Source organism: Triturus cristatus, chromosome 3_2, assembly GCF_964204655.1.
Source record: "Triturus cristatus chromosome 3_2, aTriCri1.1, whole genome shotgun sequence".
Taxonomy (NCBI): Eukaryota; Metazoa; Chordata; class Amphibia; order Caudata; family Salamandridae; genus Triturus; species Triturus cristatus.
Window position 1 is genome coordinate 577,048,032 of NC_140584.1, and position 19,265 is coordinate 577,067,296.

Sequence of the window (19,265 nt, forward strand, 5' to 3'; positions counted from 1 at the left end):
GCAATACACCTGGGGTTGTCTCTCTCATCACATGCCCCTGCAATCTACATTATATGGGCATGACCACTCGAAAAGTGAGTACCAGGATTTGCGAACACTGCAGTAACGTCCAATGCCAACGCATCACCATGAAGACGTCATCACATTTCGTCGAACTGAAACACACACGCAAAGACCGGAGATGGGTAATCCTAGAACACTTTAAAAGTGTAGACAATTTGGAACAACTTCTTGAGAAAGAACAGCGATGGGTTTTCAAGCTCCAAACAGATACCCAGGGACTCAATGACAACATCCCATGGGGCCTCTTCAGTTGAATTTAGCCTCACCCAGTACAATTCAGAATTAGTATCAGAGCCTCTCTAAAAAAAATGTCTACCTGCCTGGTACCTATTCAAAGTAAAACGAGCAAATCATTATGACAACAAATATACTCATCAGTTGTCATGCTTTCGCCAAAGCGCCTACCATACACAGTTTTTACTAAAAATGTTTTTACTTAAGAACCCGAAGCGATCTCGGAGCCAATTCAACTGATTTTTTGGCTATAAAGTGTTACCAGTGCTCCGTTTTTTCTGCAGTAATGAGAAATGTTTTGAGCCCAAAGAGTAACAGCTTTCCAAATAACCCAGGTCTGTCTGGTCCCTACGAAATAATGAAACAAAACGGTTAAATCATCTTGGCAATGAATACACATTCCAGTTGTCCCACTGTGCCAGAGAGCCTAGAGTAAACGGAATCTTTAGTGTAATACCGCCTGATTAGAGCTACAAGCTTTTTTTTTACTAAATTCCAAACTATCGTAATGTACTATAGAAAGTTCTCCTCCGAAGTATTATCAGAGTTCCGTTTTTTTTAAAGTCATTATAGAAGTAATGATTGGAGTACAACAAGCTTACACCTTTTAACTGTCCTCTCATTTCATACCACTAGAAAGGCTTTGACAAAACGCCACCAGTAGCGGCCAGGTTTACTGGTGAGCGTTTCAGCCTTTACCTGATGTTGGGACTTGGGACGTTCACGCCGACCAAGCGCGAGCGGGGACCAGAGCAACAACATGCTAAGATGCGGTCCTCAGGATAGGAAGTAGGTGCATTGTCCGAGGCGGCAGTGACGAAATAAGTTGCAGGGAAATATCTACGGGATACAATTCATTCAAATGGCGGCTGCCGTTCTGAACCCCTGACATCAGACCTCTTGAGGCGGAAGCCGGGAGGGTCACTACGCTGTGTTTTTAACTAGAATTGTGCATTTAGTGATTTCTGTGATTTTAAAAACAAACTTGCACCTTCTCTGGGCATTTACCGCGCTGCAGTTTTAGAGGCAGCTGCGGGATTTGTTGTGGTGCCGCGATTTTCGGGACACTGAGGCCACGCCCACCAACACCAGGCCACGCCCCCTCCACACCAGCATTTAAAGCGCGCTGATTCGCTAGCGCGATCCCTGACATCAGACCTCTTGAGGCGGAAGCCGGGAGGGTCACTACGCTGTGTTTTTAACTAGAATTGTGCATTTAGTGATTTCTGTGATTTTAAAAACAAACTTGCACCTTCTCTGGGCATTTACCGCGCTGCAGTTTTAGAGGCAGCTGCGGGATTTGTTGTGTTGCCGCGATTTTCGGGACACTGAGGCCACGCCCACCAACACCAGGCCACGCCCCCCTCCCTATTACTTACCCCTACTTAATATGTGCAATTTCCGGAAGCGCAGCGGACGAGCGCAGCGGGCGCGACGATTGCGCGCCGAAGGCGCGCATAAGGCAAGCTCGTCTGCGCCGAGGACGGGCCCGGGGCCACCCCCCCTGTTCTGCCTGGTCCACGACCCACCATCAATACTCCTCTGCTATGTTACTCCTCCGCAGAACTCCGGAGCTATAAACCTTATGCCGAAATAGCCCATCCCATACCCCTCTGTAATTACGACTCTTGCATTGGACCGCTTACATGTCCCACATGCATAAAGATACCGTCTCCAGACACTACCACCTCCATACCCACAGTGTCTGCAGCTTTAATAAACGTTCGTTCCTTACCTAAACATAAAATGGAAATCGCCGAGTTCATTGACTCCCATGACCTGGACCTATTATTTATCACCGAAACATGGGGAGATGAATCCTCTGGACCTGATTTCAGAGATGCCATGCCTAACAATTACTGTGTAAGCAAGCTAAACAGACCCCTAAGAAAAGGCGGAGGAATAGCAATCATACATAAAGAGCACCCAAAATTAACAACATCAGAAACTACTCTCCTTGAGTGCGAAGCTCTCCTCTTTGCCATACGCACCTCCAGTAAAACTACCTTTAGAGGTTTGTTAATTTACCGCCCCCCAGGATCCAGATCTAAATTTCTCTCAAATGTAGACAAAATCATTGAGATGTCTATCGGAGCCCAACACTTTACCGTATTAGGTGACTTCAATTTTCATCTTGAATCTCATGATGACCTTGATACAGGAACATTATTAGGTGACATGGAGTCAGTAGACCTCCTACAAATTGTCAAATCACCTACCCACTCAGCAGGGCATACCTTAGACGGCCTATTCACCAACGACAGAGATATTACAATCAATAAGGTTCTTCCTCTAACATGGACAGACCATTCGGCAGTTTGTTTTTCAGTCCCCATTACTCCTTGCCCACCCTCCCAGACTACTTCTGGACCAACAAAATTCAGAGACTGGAAAAACATTAATATCGACCACCTCACTGAGATCATACGGGACAGTCCTCCGCTAAACAAACAAGACCCTGTAGCTGCGTCAGCCACCCACTTAAACATCCTGAACGCAGCCTGTAACAAACTAGCCCCCACAAAAACATCTAACAGGAATAGAAAGCATCCTTCAGCCCCTTGGTACTCGGAATCACTCAGATTGCAGCGCCAATATTGCAGGAACTTAGAAAGACAATGGCGTCGACACTTTGATAACGCAGACAAGATCAGCTATAAAAACGCCCTTTCCAACTATAAAAAACTGATCACATCCGAGAAAACCACTTACTACACCAACCAAATCAACCAGGCCAAAAATTCATCAGGAAAACTGTTCCAGGTAGTAACATACCTGTCCAATCCTCCTCCGCCCCCCTCAGAGGGATCACAGGACCTCTCAGATGCACTGGCCAAATTTTTTGAAGATAAGGTCAGAGCCATTTTCTCCACTTTTGCACCTGACCCTTCCTTATCCCCTACCGAGCACCCTACGACAAATAACACTCCAAATTTCCCAGCCTTCGAAAACATCACGAAAGATACGGTTCAACCCCTTATCGCCCGAACCAAATCGGGATCTCCATTTGATCCATGCCCTCCTGCTGTTCTCAACCTTATCCCAGAAGCTGTTGCCCCGTCACTCACTACGATCTGCAACGCAATGTTCACATCCAGCACCTACCCTTCAGTATGGAAGGAAGCCATTATCAAGCCGCTACTCAAAAAACCCAGTCTAGACCCGTCTCTCCCATCCAGCTACAGGCCTATTGCATGCCTTCCTTTTCCGGCCAAAATCTTTGAAAAGATCATGAACCAGCAACTGGCAACATACATCCACAACAACAACTTACTGGATGACACCCAGTTCGGGTTCCGTCAGGGACATGGCACAGAGACAGCTCTCCTGAAGGCGGCGGACGAGATTCGATCCATTATGGACAATGGAGGAGCAGCAATCCTCATACTTTTAGATCTGTCCGCAGCCTTCGACACGGTCGATCATGCCACTCTGATCGACCGTGTCGCGGCCATAGGAGTAAGGGACAAGGCTAAGGAGCTTCTGGCCTCATTCTTGTCAAACCGCCCACAAACGGTGAAGCTGGGACAATACACTTCCCAGACCTTCTCCCTGCCTTGCGGTGTACCACAGGGATCCTCGCTAAGCCCGACACTCTTCAATATATATGCGTCTGACTTAGCGAGGGTCATCAAGTCCCACGGTATCTCTCTCACTACATACGCAGACGATACACAACTGGTGTTGTCCGTATCCGATGATGGCCAAACAGTAGCGTCAAACTTCCAATCTGGCATGGAAGCAATAAGCTCCTGGATGTCATCAAACTGCCTCAAGCTAAATTATGATAAAACATAAGTGATGACATTCGGGAGACTACAACCAACCTGGTCTCCTCAATGGTGGCCCCAACAAATGGGACAACCTCCAGTACCAGTGGTCAAGGTACGAAACTTGGGGGTCATCTTCGACAACAAACTGTCCTTCCAGCAGCACGCAAACTCAGTGGTCTCATCTGCCTTCCACACCTTAAAAAAAAAAAATCAAAAAACTCATTCCGTACCTACCATCTTCCGCAGGCAAAACTTTAGTCAGCACGCTAGTCTTTTCCAAGACCGACTATTGTAATGCCTTACTCCTAAATGCACAACGAAAGGTCCTTAATAAATTACAGACTGTACAGAATGCAGCAGCTAGGACCCTGCTACGCATTCCTAAATTTGCATCTGTCTCCCCCTACATCCAACAGCTGCATTGGCTGCCGGTAAGGAGCCGCATCAAATTTAAAGCCTTGTGCATAGCGTACAAAGCCATTCATAACCATGGCCCCGTATTTCTAAAACAAGCCTTTCGCCCACCCGAACAGCAAAGAACATTGCGTTCATCTTCTGCCCATCTGCTAACAGTCCCCCGCACAAGAAGAGCTAACTGGGGAGACAAACGTTTCACCGTTGCCACAGCTAGACTGTGGAACACTCTCCCTCTCCACCTTAAGTGTGCACCTACCCTGCTTAAGTTCAGAAAAAATCTGAAAACATGGCTATTCCATGCCTAGTTTCCTTTCCTACGGAGAGCTCTGTGACACAGCGCCGAGACACCCTCGGGTATTTGCGCGCTTTAAAAATCGCCAAAAATAAATAAATAAATAAACCGAGTTGCACTGCCGACAGCGGTCCAATTACCATATTGGGATATTCTTTCTTTTTCATCAGGGTATGACTACAGGCCCAACGACCCTAGTTTAGACCATTTGTTGGACCTGTCAGCCCTAGGGTGGTCTACCCATCTATTTTTGATCGTGCCTCATTTTTTCCACCCTCATTTTTATGTTGGACTTAGGTCTCCGGGCGCCTTTTCATTGCCAATCAGTGTTCTGGTGCAGGTGCTCCCTTCTCCCAAGATGGCTGCCACAGGCCCCTGCTACTGCAGAGTGGTTTTCATTAGTAGAACCCTAGCTGCGAGGAGCTGGCTGGGACCCCACAACAATGTTGCGACACCAGCCCTCTTTTTTGTCCCATAGGTAGAATGGGGAAGCTCCTGGAATGTGCTGGAACCTTCTAGAAGGGAGGTGTGGTTTTTACTTTTGCCGCCTTGGATAGAGGTCACCTGACCTAGGTGAGGGAGGGAACATTTTCTGGTCAGTTGGCCAGTGGGAGTGAAGCAGACCTGGGGAAAATCCACGCAGGAGTGTAGGCGGTAGGGCCTAGCCAGGGACATATGCCTCTGAAAGTGACGGGACTTAGGTACTGCCTTTTAAGTGAGTGAGGGATCCTGTACAGCCCACTGATCTAGCCCAGTGATAGGAGAACCCAGGGGCCATCTGCTAAGCTTGACTAGGAAGGAACTAGTCACCAACTCAATCCCTACCCCCAAGGAACGGAACCCCTAAGGGCGCCAGAGACATCTGCGCCAGTAAGACTGCCAAGACTGAATGCTGAAACTTTATGCTGAACCTTCATGCTGAAACTGAATGCTGAAACTAAACGCTGGAACTTCATGCTGAAACTGAATGCTGAGATCCAATGCTGAGATCCAATGCTGAAGCTCCTTATTGAAACCTGAACTGCAACTGACTGGTGGACTGCTGGGGATTAGCCAGGTACTAGCGCTGTGTCCCCTGCGCTCTCCGACCTGGCCTGGAATCCCCCGAGTCAGTCCCACGCTGAGCTCTGAGCTCGCTGTCATCCCGCTTAATTTGTACCCCCCCTCCCCCCAGGCGCAGGAACCGGAAGCGCGCTGACCGCCGCGGCCCAGGGACCAGAAGTTACTCCTCGTCGAGTCGGGGCCCGCGGAGAAGCCCGGGGCCCCGCCGCTGCAGCGTCTGAGTGAGTCACGGAAGGCCTGGGAAGGCCGTACAGCTGTCTACCGCCCCACGTGACGAGGGCAGACTGCGCGTCGCCGCTGAGCACGCTGACTGCGGGGCCTGAAGCCGTAAGGAACCACCGAGTATCTCCCGAGACCCGGACGCCGAGATAAAGGTAACCCCTGGGGGCTGGGAGGTAGCGTGGCCGTGTATAGGCCTGGGACTCACCCCCTGCTCCCCGGGAGGCTTGTGGAGGACCCAGTGCGCCCCCTGCTGATCGGGGGCGTCACTGCACCGTCTGGCGACCGCTCCGGTGCCGGCCGAGACTCTGATTCCCCTCCATGGGATTGTCCCCTTGCCTTGAGACTGCCGCGTAAAAGGGGACCGCTTGCTTAAGGTCTGCTGAGTGCGAGAAGCGCTGTATTCTCAAGTTCTGCTCAAAAGTGCTTAATGTCTCATGATTACGAGAAGCGCTGTATTCTTACGTTCTGCTCAAAAGTGCTTACTGTCTCATGATTACGAGAAGCGCTGTGTTCTTACGTCCTGCGCAAAATTGTTCAATGCTTATGATTACGAGTAGCCATGTGTTCGAGTTCTGCTCTGAAGTGCCTAATGCCTTATGATTACGAGTAGCGCTATGTGCGCAGGTTCTGTTCCGGAGCGCTAGTAATGCCCGGGGTAATGATTTACTTGTGAGTCCTGCCTTGAAGCGCTAGTAGTCTTACATAGGTGGCGCTACATTTTCCAGTCCTATTTCATGCGCTGATAATCGCTAGATACCGCGCATGGTACCCACGGCAGGTTGAAACGCTAGTGGTGGGAGGGGCGCAGCGCACTGGTTAACCGCTGTGTTCACCGTTCCCCCAGGTTCGCCAGGTAGTGCCAATGGATCTATGATGAGTTGCTGATGAATCTGACGCTAATGTATTCAGGAACTGCATATTGCATCATAAGGAATTGCTGGTGAATCTGACGCTAATGTATTCAGGTACTGTCTGGGGCATCATAATGAAATGCTGGTGAACCTACTATTAATGTATTCAAGTAATGCCCAATGCCATCTCATGAACTGCATTTGCATATAACTGCTTAGATAAAACGTGTTTGATTTTCACTGAACCTACGGTGTGGCATCCCTTATTGTGTGCGTTTCCTGCTTCAGGGGATGTGTGTGTTGTATGGTCGCTTTACACAACAGCCTTTGGGTGCCCAGCCGCTCGAGCCACGTCACCCCCTTAGGGCTTGGTGACCCCAGGTCTTACACCATGACACTATAGCATAGAGGTTTTTAAGTATGTGAAGGAGTATTCAACTTTCTATACGTTTTATATGTGTTTTCTTATTTTGTACTGTTTCACGAGTGAGTTTTTCCACAACCACAGAGTTTGGTGACAGTTTTACACACTAAAGGGGGATCACTGATTAGACTTATTGCGCACCCACAATATACGGGTGTAACATAATCCTGGTTCTTGATGGCTTTTTAGACCTGCCAGCCTTGCTGCCAAGCCTGTGTTTAATTCTTTTCCTTAGTTATTACAGAAATGGGATAATACAGTGTAAACCGTATGTATACTAGGGGCATGCACATTGTGTGTGTACGGGTGTGTCCTTATTAGAGGATTTATTATGAGGGGTACTAGCGGGACTGGTTCCCGTGTAGTCCTGAGGAAGAGCCAATAGGGGAACGGCTTGAAACTTGTTGACTCCCTGTTACTGAGAGAATCATTATGGTCCTAGTTTTCAGTAATAACCCCTGATTTTAACCTTACCGACTAGGGGCGGGAATAAAATAGTGGCTCACTAGTTAGGTATTTTTAACTTCACTTTTTCCACTCCCCCTTACTTCACTTTTAAAACACACCAGTAAGTGGTCCTGCGTAATCGCCAAGTTGCAGCACACCTCAATCTGGATAAACCCCAATGATGAAGCATGCCACCTAGGGGCAGCCCTGGTGGGTGAGGGGTCACTAGGAAAAAGGCTTTTTTCCTATTAAGCGATCACAGTGGATTCTCGCTGTATCCTATTCACCATTCCCTTGGGCAGGTTTTCTTCAAAGTATTTGATTTTGTGTGTCACCAACCCACGCACAACACTCCATGAACTCTTTCACACATTCGAACAATATGGGGCACGTGCGGGTTATATGATCAATTGGGATGAATCTAGCCTATACCAGGAAGGCACTTTGACGCGCACACCATCCCGGGACAGTTGTACGCAGACACAGAGGGGTTCCGCTACATAGATCTGTATGTGACCACAAACAAGGAAGATAGTTTAGAATGCAATATTCAAAGGGTCCTGACAGAGTTTCCTAGAGATGTAGAAAGATGGAAAACGTTGCAGTTGACAGTACTCGGTAGGGCAGCAATGTACAAAATAATAAAACTACCAAAACTTTTATACATACTACAAAACACATACTATAAGATTCCAGAGGAAATTTTTGTCAAGATAGGAGGGGCAGCCCAGATCTTAGTCTGGAATGGGAGACACCCGAGAGTGGCACTGCGAACACTCCAGACAAATCGATATAATGGGGGCATCGCCCTTCCAGCCATGAAAGCATATTATTGGGCGGATCACCTAATAGTAGTTAATAACTGGGGCCACATGTCTAGCAACCACCTGACATAAGCCTTAGAAACGACCCAATGCCAAACTCACATTACATCTATGGTGGGAAAGGGGTAACAAAGCTCCTATCTGCAACCTAGGGGACCATAGAAGCCAGGAAAGGGGTGGAGCGTTGATGAAATGGGACTTGTGGATCACCCGTGAAACTCCCCTGTGGAGATTAGGAAGTTGAAGGGTTTCAAGGCTTGAGATAAACACACCAATAAAGGGTCCTACACCCTCTGCCTGCCGTCTGAAATCAGTTATTTTTGGCCGGTGTTCACTCTAATGGGGTATAGATCCTGAATGCCCCCATTGTGTATCTTGTTCAAAGAAACGTAGGAGTGTCTTCCCTTTTATTAATAAAAATAGAAGGTGATGCTCTGATCCACCTTAGCTCTCTCCAAACGGACTATCACTTCAGCACAACACAACATTACAAATACCTCCAGCTCCACCTTCCTTGGACAGCTGATGGAACTTGATATAGAAAATATTCCAGAATATGCTCCGATAGAGTGGAGACGGCTCATGGGAGGGGGAGGGGGGGGGGGGGAGGGGAGAAAATCGAAGAGGAGGAAGTGTCATGGACAAGTAGAAAGCATAATAATTGTCTTGATTCCTTAACTAAACTAAGGATATGGTGGGAAAATGAGGTGGGAGAACTGAATGATACAGACGGGGAGGCAGCCTTAATGCACCCGAGGAAAGTTGCGATTAAGTTCAGACTTGCGCTGATCCAATTTAAAATCCTCCATAGAACTGATTACGACAGGCCGGCTTGCATAGCTTTAGCAGAGCGGACTCCAATTGTCTCCGCTGTAGGGCAGAGAGAGGCTGGTTCATACAGACACTGTGGTAGTGCCCCAACGTTAATCAATTCTGGATTACCATCATCGAAGAACTCAATGGCGTGCTAGGAGAAACGATAGCAACTGACCCTAAATATATACCGTTGGATATCCCCTCAGAGGTAGATATCCAGAAGGCCAAACTTCTATTTAACAGCTTGAGACTAGCAGTGGCAAAGCGAGACGTGACCAAACACTGGGGCGCACAAGATCCACTCCACTTTGCAGGAATGGAAAAAGGGGATGAACCTCTCTATATGACAGCTGAAAAATTCACATATAGGGCCAGAGGGTGCCCAAGGAAGTTCACCAAAGTATTGGGTTCCTGGTTAAGGTACTAGGATATAGAAATAGAAGGCAGAGAGGAACTGCTCCATCTCACACAACCAACGCAAAAGGTGATGGAACACGTTATCATATATCATATGCTTGTTGTCCGATCATTGCAATCCCATGAATACTGAAATGTGTTGATGTACATTTTGAACAATTGTGTATTCACTCCCATGTGCCTATGGTTTCTTGGCGTGTTCACATGCTTGACGTGTTTGCAGAATACTCTAAAAAATATATTAAAGTCCTTCGACTATAAGAATTGAAGCCCTATGAATTCAACAGTGCAGAGCCAGACCGTGCAATACGCTGGGTGTGGAATGCATGGAAATACACTGTGGTAGATTTCCAGAGGAAATGAAGGGATAAGGAGGTAAGCCAGACAAGTAACTGGTGGAAAGAGAGGAGGATTATGGAGTAGTCTACGTGTGAATAGCACTGATTGTGCATATTAAGTATGGTACAAGATAGACATTGTGGATGCGGACATAGTGATGCAATGTTTTGATAATACTTGGCTTTAGTGTGGTTGAGAGACTGGTATGTTCTAGGTGCCAAGGTTTTCTGTGGTCTTATGATCACCCAATTTGCACAGTCACCCAATTTGCACAGTCAATCGCCCTGGTTTCTGTGCCCGCAAAACACTACCCCTACGCTCCTGTACCCGTCAGTAAGCAAAATACTGAGCCATACTCTTGAGCCCTCAATGAACACAACACGAGTGAGCAGGACACAGAGTCAGGCTCGAATGCCTTATTTAGGCATATTCCTGTAAGCTTTCAGTGACTAGGACTCAGTTCTAGGGTGCTGCACCTTCAGTGGGCGGGTCGCTGCTCCAGGCTCCTGTGCTCACTCGGTGAGCGTAATAATGTTCAATCTAAGCGTCCGTGTCCAGGGATCCCATCCTGTTCTTCGAGGAGATAGGCCGGATACTGTGCCTCCAGTGAGCAGGCCACACTACAGTCTGCACTAGCGACATTTGGTCACTATGGGCTCTCGGACACTTCCACTTTCCGCCCCCACCCCCCTGCTGCTTCCCTCCTTCCGTGCTCATAAGTTTCCAGGATACAGATAGAGAATCATAGGGGGAATGCCAACCGTGCGTCATTTCCGGCCTGTGATTCAGCCCCTAGCCCCGTGATGCCGCCAGGAAGCATGAGAGACGAGTTAAATAAGGATATGCAGTAAGCCTACCAAAGCTTGAGCTGTCGGCTCTGCATTCTAACTGGGAGCATGTGCGACCTCGCGGTGCATATTAATACTACTTGTGTGCAGAAGCTCGTGCGTGCAACGTGTGATCATGTGCACAATCCCAAACACTCCTGAAGCTACAAATCGCAGTTGTGTGATGGGTGGGGAGGGGGCTATTGAGCACTTCTTTTCTGCTTGAGAAATGTCCGATTACGGGCAAGATCGTGTCTTTGTGTCCCCATTCACCTTTCGGTCAGAGATGATATTTCCTATACTCACGGAATTTTTAAAATTACGATTATGACCGTCTCAAGAGTAAAGGACGCCACGTCATCGAGTTTTTAAAAATGTGTACAAAATTGAGAAGTGTGGAAAAGTAACTAAAAATTATTTGGCAACGTGTTACAGCTTTCTTATACTGAAAACACGGCTACAACATTGAGAAACTAGGCAGTGTCACAACTACCAAGACTGTCGCAAACCCCAACCGTTTATTTTCGCACATTTCCTGTAATAAAGGGATCTGGGAGGATTCTTCTCGTACGGTCTCTGTAACACGAAGGCATTGTAATATGTGGACCCTACTTATGCTGCAACGCTGCAGCACAGAAATCTGTTGCTTCTTACACTTCGGCACTAGTAACAGCGCCAATGCTGAGATTTCCCTTCGCTCCATCCTTTCCAGCTCCTTCGATTCCCCAGGGCCTCAGTCTTTCTGAGCATGATCCTGCCACTTTCCTTTCCACCCATCCCATGTCTCTTCCGCGCTCCACCTAATTCTCTCAGAGCCCTCCTTTCACACAGCCCTAGATGAGCAGCTTCACTTGAACTTCAGTAACCCGCGTCTCCCTCCTCAGGCATCCGTCACACCCACGGCTCTGATTGGCTGCACGCGGTGGTGTGTTGTACATCAGAACACACCCTCTAACGGCCGCCTTCACCCGTTCCCGCCCGGAGCGGCTGCCACCTAGAGAGGAAGGAGCCAGGTCCGCAGCGGGCCATAGAAGGGTCAAGGCAAGTGGGTGGGGTGAGACTGTATACTGGGAATTCGCAGCAGCTGCGTCCTTGCTTTCAGCTGTTCCATATATAAAGATTCACTGTAAAACCTACCAGAGCACATGGCCATCCAGAGCGGAGCCACACCCACTGGAAAAAGGCTTCTACGCGGCCTCTCTCACCCACCGCCCTTCATCCGATCGCACGCACCTCTAACTGCAAACCTCACAGGCAGTGGAAAGAGCTCATCTTGATTTTTTTTGTATCTTCTTTATGATTATTATTTTTTAATAAAACAAATAATGATCAGTAGTCAAATGCCATCGCAGAAACAAAGCACTGATGATACATAAAATAAGCAGAGAAATGACTGAACAATACTGAATGTACATTTGTAATATTATAGATATAGTCCAGCCTTGGTAGTTTTCATGTAGATTCATTAGGTATAAGGTTGTATAATGGATGAGCCCCACCAGGAGCCTATGCCGCTCAACCCTTTCAACTGACAAACCATACCAACGTTCTAACCTTCACCATTCTACAATACACACATCCTGGGGAGCAGCATACTACATCTTCTCCCTTCTTTGAAATGAGAAAGGAGAACTACAAAGAGGCACAACAAAAGGTTACAGGCAAAATTGTAAATGAAAAGATCTTGAAGAAATGGAATGAAGAATATATGTTGAAACAAGTAATGAGAAGGTGAAGAATTTCGAAACATGTAAATGAGTGAATGATACATTTTGAGACATGTAATGAAAAGGAAAGCACTGAAGTATGAGAAATGAAGGCAAAGCATGGATACGAAGGAACCCAATCCGTCTTCCCCCTTTTACGGAGAAAACAGATTTGATTGAGATGCAAATGTTGCATGGTAAAGGGAAGCGTGATGTAAAGAAAAGCAAGCAGAGAAATGAGAGATGAAATTTGCGCAGCAATGGTAGCGCAACACATGAAGAGTAGAGAATGGACATTCTAATCACCACCAGGGCACACCAGTTGGCCAGACCAGTGTGGAGGTGGCAAGCAGAAACGGAAATGGAAAAGAACAGTTAGTGCAGGAGAGAGTAAAGCACTTTCAACATTTAAGGGAGGTGTGTAAGGTACACCTAGGTGGATTTTGGAAAATGAATCCACTAGACAGTAGGAAAATGTAAAATCACATACAGGTACCATGTAGGGTGAAATTACAGATTGTCATGGATCTGTGAGAAAAGTGTTGCAATAACGTAACAAAAGTAAGCACTGTAAAGTAAAGTGCCTTGAACAATGGAATCCCCCAAAGCAAGTTGAGGTGAGAGGTGTGCGGAAACGGCACAATGTATAACATGAAACTGTAAAACGGATGTGGAGGAGGACCACATAAGGAAGTAGGATTTCCCTCAGAGCAGGTTAAGGTGAAAGGTGTGCGTGCGGACACGGCACACAGCAGAAAGTCCCACATGAAACTGTGAAAAGGATGTGGAGGATGACCACATGAAAGAATGAGATATGAGCAACAGGAAATGCAATGTAAATATAACTGTAAAAACACCATAAAGTACACATTTTGAATATTAATGAAATTGCAGCACGGCAAGATGTACAGGGCATGGCACATTAGTACTTAGTGACACTCTGCTTATATGAGGTGTGGTAATGTCCCAAGAAAATAATAAAATAAATGAAGTGGTCATCGTGGTCTGGAAAACGCTGTATCCTCCCCCGAAGTTGCGGCTAGCAGAATATACGGAAAGCCGACAAACTTCAGTGAATGAATCAAAAGTGAGAATATTATATATATATATATATATATATATATATATATATATATATATATATATATATATATATATATATATATAGAAGAAACTTCCCAAAGTGCAATGGCGCACATCTGCAGGAACGGACAACTTCACTCGCCGATGCTTTCAAATCTTGTTTATTTGTATTGCGTGCCTAGTCCATGACGCGTTTCGAGCCACTCGGCTATATCAATTTCCTCAAGTGCAGATTGTGTGATCAGCGTACAAGGGTGTGCTTGAAAGTAAATGTACCAAGTAGTTGCGGCGGGATATGGGACAGCTGTGAAGAAATGCACACTTTTCCATGCTCTGAAAGGTCCGAGGGAAATCATGCTAAAATTTAAAATGGCGGCACGTAAATCGACGTTTACGGCTAGGGGAATGTCAGGGCATGGCATTCAGCAACATGAGGAGCATTCCTCCTAGAAACCCTGATTTGTCTGCGCTCACACAAGTCACAAGACCTCAGCTCTAACTCCTGACAACTCTGCCTTCATATTGTGAAACTAAGACTCCTGCTTCCTGAGGCTACCATACTGTTTAAAACGCTAGCAGGTTTGTACCCTTCCATCAGACAGACACTCTTCTCTCAACCACCAACAGGCTCCAATCATTAGCAACTCTTAGTTTCCAATTCCTCTCACATGCATTGCCTTCAAACCCCCAAATTTCTATTTCCTACCTTTTCCAACTCCTTGATTCCTAAACCTCTCATGCCTCTACTGCCCCTATACTCTTGTCCTGTAGACCAGGCGCCCAAGGTAGGTTACCTGTAGAGCGCTTAGCTATATCATTTTAATCGCAAGGCTCCTTTTCCATCCCTCTGCATACCACAGTCCTCCATTTCTCTCCCCATATCGTAACCCATTTTCCTGCAGGCTTCACCCCTGTGCCTTCCTGTGGCTTTAGACATGCATTAAGCACCTTATATGCAAAAAAAGTACATGTATTTTGAAGGATGAAAGATTAAGCAGAGCCGCCAGGATTCAAACCTGAGACTAGGTGGTCATAAACAGATTCCTGGAGCGGATGCATTTGTGCACTGAGTCACCAGTCCTGGCTTCAAGCATGCAACATAACAAATATATTTTGATACAGAACGGAACAGGTCTGAGTATTGTCCAATAAACTGCTGAGTTCTTCCCCATATGGAAACCAAGTACATTTCCAATTTTTAGATGACACTCCGTGTTTTTAACCACTTTCTAGTTAATTTTGGAAGAGGAAGGAACAAAGAAATATTGGGGGTGGGAGGGGATGAGTGATTTGCCAAGATAGGTGTAATAGTGGAGCCGACATTAGGCCTTCTCATTTCACAACTAGCTTTATATCCGACTGAAAAGTAAAACATTATTAAATTCCTGGAGTGCATCCTAGTCAGGGCCGGACTGGCCGTAGCGGGCACCGGGCAATCCCCCGGTGCGCCGCACGGGTGGGGGCCGGTTTTGGGCTCCTTGGGGCCGTTTTTGTTACAGGGCCGATTTTGCAGCATAGCTGCAAAATCGGCCCTGTAACAAAATCGGCCGAAAACCAGCCCTGACAAAGAGCTCGGCGGCACTCTCCGCCCCCCGGGATGGGTGGGGGGGGAGGCCGGCCGAGCACTTTGCCAGGGCCGGATGTAGTTCCCAGTCCGGCCCTGATCCTAGTCTATTGTTTTTGCACGTCTGTGCCCCCAAGGCCTCAAATCATATTTGCGCCAGCTTGCCAATTCTCCCAATTTAGGCAGTAGATTTCAGATTTTTTAAGCAAAGAAAGGCATTGTTTTAGTTCTCTCACGTAAAAGGTTATCCACTTCAGTGCAAATTAAAAAGGAAATTAAACTGACAAGTTTGCAACCATAGACAAAGCCACTATAACCGTATGCGGTCTCAAAGAGCCGTGAGCTGCCATATCATCAGGCAGCCATTTAAATCTCAAGGTGATGGCAGCTCGCGGCATCAGTTTACTGGTTTAGATTACTCAGGAGTACATAATGTTGGGGACCTCTTCTTTGTGGTTGCATGATGACATTGCTCTTCTGGGTAGTTGCAGAGTGGATGTTGATCTGTTTTGGGTGGTTAAACGCTGGATAAGTAAGGTGAATGCACTAGATGGTTGTACATTCTATGGTGGTCTTGTGGGTATCTGCAGAACTAGTAATGAACTCTTGTGAGAGGTAACAGCATTGGTGAAGAGCTCATGCAGATGGTTGTAGCATTGTTGGTGAGCTCTGACACTGGTTGCAGGCTCAAAAGTATTCTTGCAGATTGTCACATTGATGTGGAGCTCTTGTGATAGTGGAAGCATGGGTGGTAAACTCTTGAGTACCTGTGGTGAGCTCATGTAGGAGGTTGCAAGTTGCCTATTGTAGGAAAGCGCCCTTCTTGTATGGTCATCTCCAGTTTAGGCTCCAAATGCTGAAGGCTATGACTCTGATAGTGCACTGGAGTCTGCTGCCCAGACCCGGTGCCGGTTCTCTCTCTCCCAAAACGGTTATGTTCAACTTAGTGATCCCAAATTGCCAAATAATTTACCCCCTTATAAGCACCTGGTATATGGTACAAGGGGTATCCAGGGGGTCCCCAGGGCTTGAGCACGGTTTTGTGCCACCCTGAGTGACCCAAGTAAACTACAGACAACAGGACTGCCATTGCAGACTGCAAGAACAGTGAAAACTGTCCAAACTCAACTGTGCCCTCACCATGTTTGGCACAGGCCATACACTAATTTTACTGTAGCTCAAGCACAGCTATGGAAGGCCTCCTAAGCCCAGGAGGCAGGGTGCATTATATTCAAGGTGAGGAGATATAAGGGCAAGCCCATATGTCCCTATACGGAGGTATCTTCTTTGGAAACTACTAGAAGTGTTAGAGGTCCATAGAATAACACGGGCTGCCACCCAGGCATTCAAGGTTGCTAGCTCCATTATGGTACAGCTGAAATATATCATTTTTGGTATCAAAAAGATGCCTTCTCACCCCCGACATGAATCTCATGTCCTGGGTGATGTGGAATGCATATGCGCGTATGTGGCTACCTTAGAGGTTGCTCACCAGGTTGCACCAGCTTCTCTGTGCTCTGGCTGGCAAGGCCGTGCTTCCCGCATTTGCTGCCCCCATGACAGGAGGATTCTGAGATCCTGTCTGACAGTGTGATCACTCCCAGGAGTCAGGAATTAAGGCTTGACCAGGAAGGAGGTAAGACTGCCTTCCTTTCAACCACCCTTCCTTCCTCCCTTTCTGTCTTTCACCCCATAATTTGTTCACCTTACTTTTTATTTCTCACCGTTCTCTCTCTCAACCATGTTTTTTAATTTGTATTTCTCTCATTGTGTTTTACACCATTTCCATCATTTATATTTGAGTCACTGTGCATGTCAGCCCAAGGTCTGCACCAATCAAGCAAGGTTTTCCTTAACAGTGTCATCTATGAGCATTTTGTCTGCAGTGCTGCAGACAGAAAAGGTGCATAAACAACTAATTACCATTTAAGTGGGATCGAATCAGGCACAGTGGCAGTCCCCGCTTAAGCTGCTAGAGCAGGGGGCTCCCTATGCCACTGGTACCACCAACTCCTCAAAGAAATGGCCAAACTTATTTTTTCCTTACCTCTTCACTGTATGGTCACTGCCTTCTTCCCATCTTGTGACCCCCCCCGCTCTCCTTGATCTACCCTTCTAGCGTCCTCTGTACCAGTTAATCCCCACATGGTTCAAACCACTCACACATTTTGTACCAGTTATTGTTCTATCACATCCAATTAAAAAGCTAGCACATCACCTAGTCATTTGTTTCATCCCCTCCCTTAGTGAATCCACATCCAAATCTCTCTCCAGGCCTGCCTATAAACGCTTGACTATTGCAGGCACAAGGGATCCTTCGAACACTTACAAGACGACACCGGTCCATATGTGGAATGTGACACCCTTTGAATAAGATTTTTGCTAACACTGTTCCCAGGGGGTCTTGCGCTATCACCTCGTTGACAATGGTTACCATAACCTTAACATTCAGAAAAGGTAATTATCCTTGCCTCTGCACACCAAAGTCCGGTCAAGCAACAAATATGAGGAGTTGGAGAAAATCTACTCCCGGGAACCGAGGTCCATCTCGGACTAGGTCACATAATGTAAGAAGACCTTTTTCCACTTTGACCACTCCATAGGTGGTTCAGCCGGGAAAATAAAAAGAAGGGTGGTGGCGTAATGTTTTAAATGATTCCAACACTGTAAAAACACTAATGTAAAGCACCTCACCCAAAGTAAAAAATTAGGACAGTAATCTGAACACCACCAGTGTGCAGCTCACACCAAGATCCCCTGAAAGAAAATATATATGTTCCAGAAATTACAAATGACAATCAAGTGGGCCCGTCACTGAGGTGACTATAGGGAAACTAGCAACTAGTGACAAGCAGGGATATGACAAAAGTGTGCATGTCACTAAGGTTTAAATGCAAAGGATATATTGAGTAAAAATAAAGTAGAAATGACAAGCGGGTGTGTCCGTCAATGGAGTCAAGCGAAAATGAAAAGCAAGAGTGCCCATCACTGGAGCCAAACTAGACCAGTATAATAATGTTAACTTAAATTTCTATGGTTGGAACGGGAATTTACCAAAGTCGATTCTCCAAGTGTGCCTATCACTGAACTCATAGCGACAGGCGCGGCCCCCTTTCAGATCAAACACAGAGCACACCGTGTATGGCTGCCGTCCAAGCAACCACAACTGAGTAGAAGCACAGAGCGCCCCAGTCAATTGGGAAGCGAGAAGCCGAACCTCTGTGATGCAGCACGCTTGACAAAGCAGGCTCACAAGCCACTCTCCAATCGCGACGTAGCACACCGGAGATAGGAGGCATGCAAGGAACCCTCTGGCCGCAAGTACATAGCACGAGCAACCATGCTGCAGACCAAAGACATGGAGCAGCTCACAAGCAGGCCATTGGTCGTGAGGCGACAAGATCGCAAGGGACTGCTCTCCGAAGTTTTAAAAAAATGACATTAAAATACATTTGCACAACAGTACTTTGGGCCACAATGGGAGAAACTTCCATGAAATCGCATTGGCATGTCTCCTTTCTCCGTAACCCCCGTTAGCTCAAAGATGGGGTAGGCCATGGACTCGGTCATGCAGAGTCCGTTACATGCTCCTCTCTTGAAAACACCGGGAAATCTGTACCACAGCGTGGGTTCAGACCAATATCATCGCAATTGTAGAGAAGTACGACTTGAGGCAGTCGATGATGTACCAGACAGTTTTATTAATACAGAGGTACATACAAAATGTCTCATCCACGAAGGCTGCCAACCAATATCAAACAGACTAACATTCTATACTTCTAAGAGCAAGGTTCCATATTCTTAATTCCTACAATCTAAAGCTAACACCAAGTGCTGCCTAAACTACTGTAAAACTGCGATATCACAGACCACCACCTCCAGTGCCCTCAGACTGGCAGACTTC

At 46.8% G+C, this 19,265-nt stretch overlaps 1 protein-coding gene across 1 annotated transcript in view; it reads right to left on the minus strand.

Moving 5' to 3' along the window:
• Positions 1 to 19,265, minus strand: part of MFSD2A (MFSD2 lysolipid transporter A, lysophospholipid) — a 101,515-nt gene that overhangs the window by 66,247 nt on the left and 16,003 nt on the right. The gene's annotated exons all lie outside the window — the stretch shown is intronic.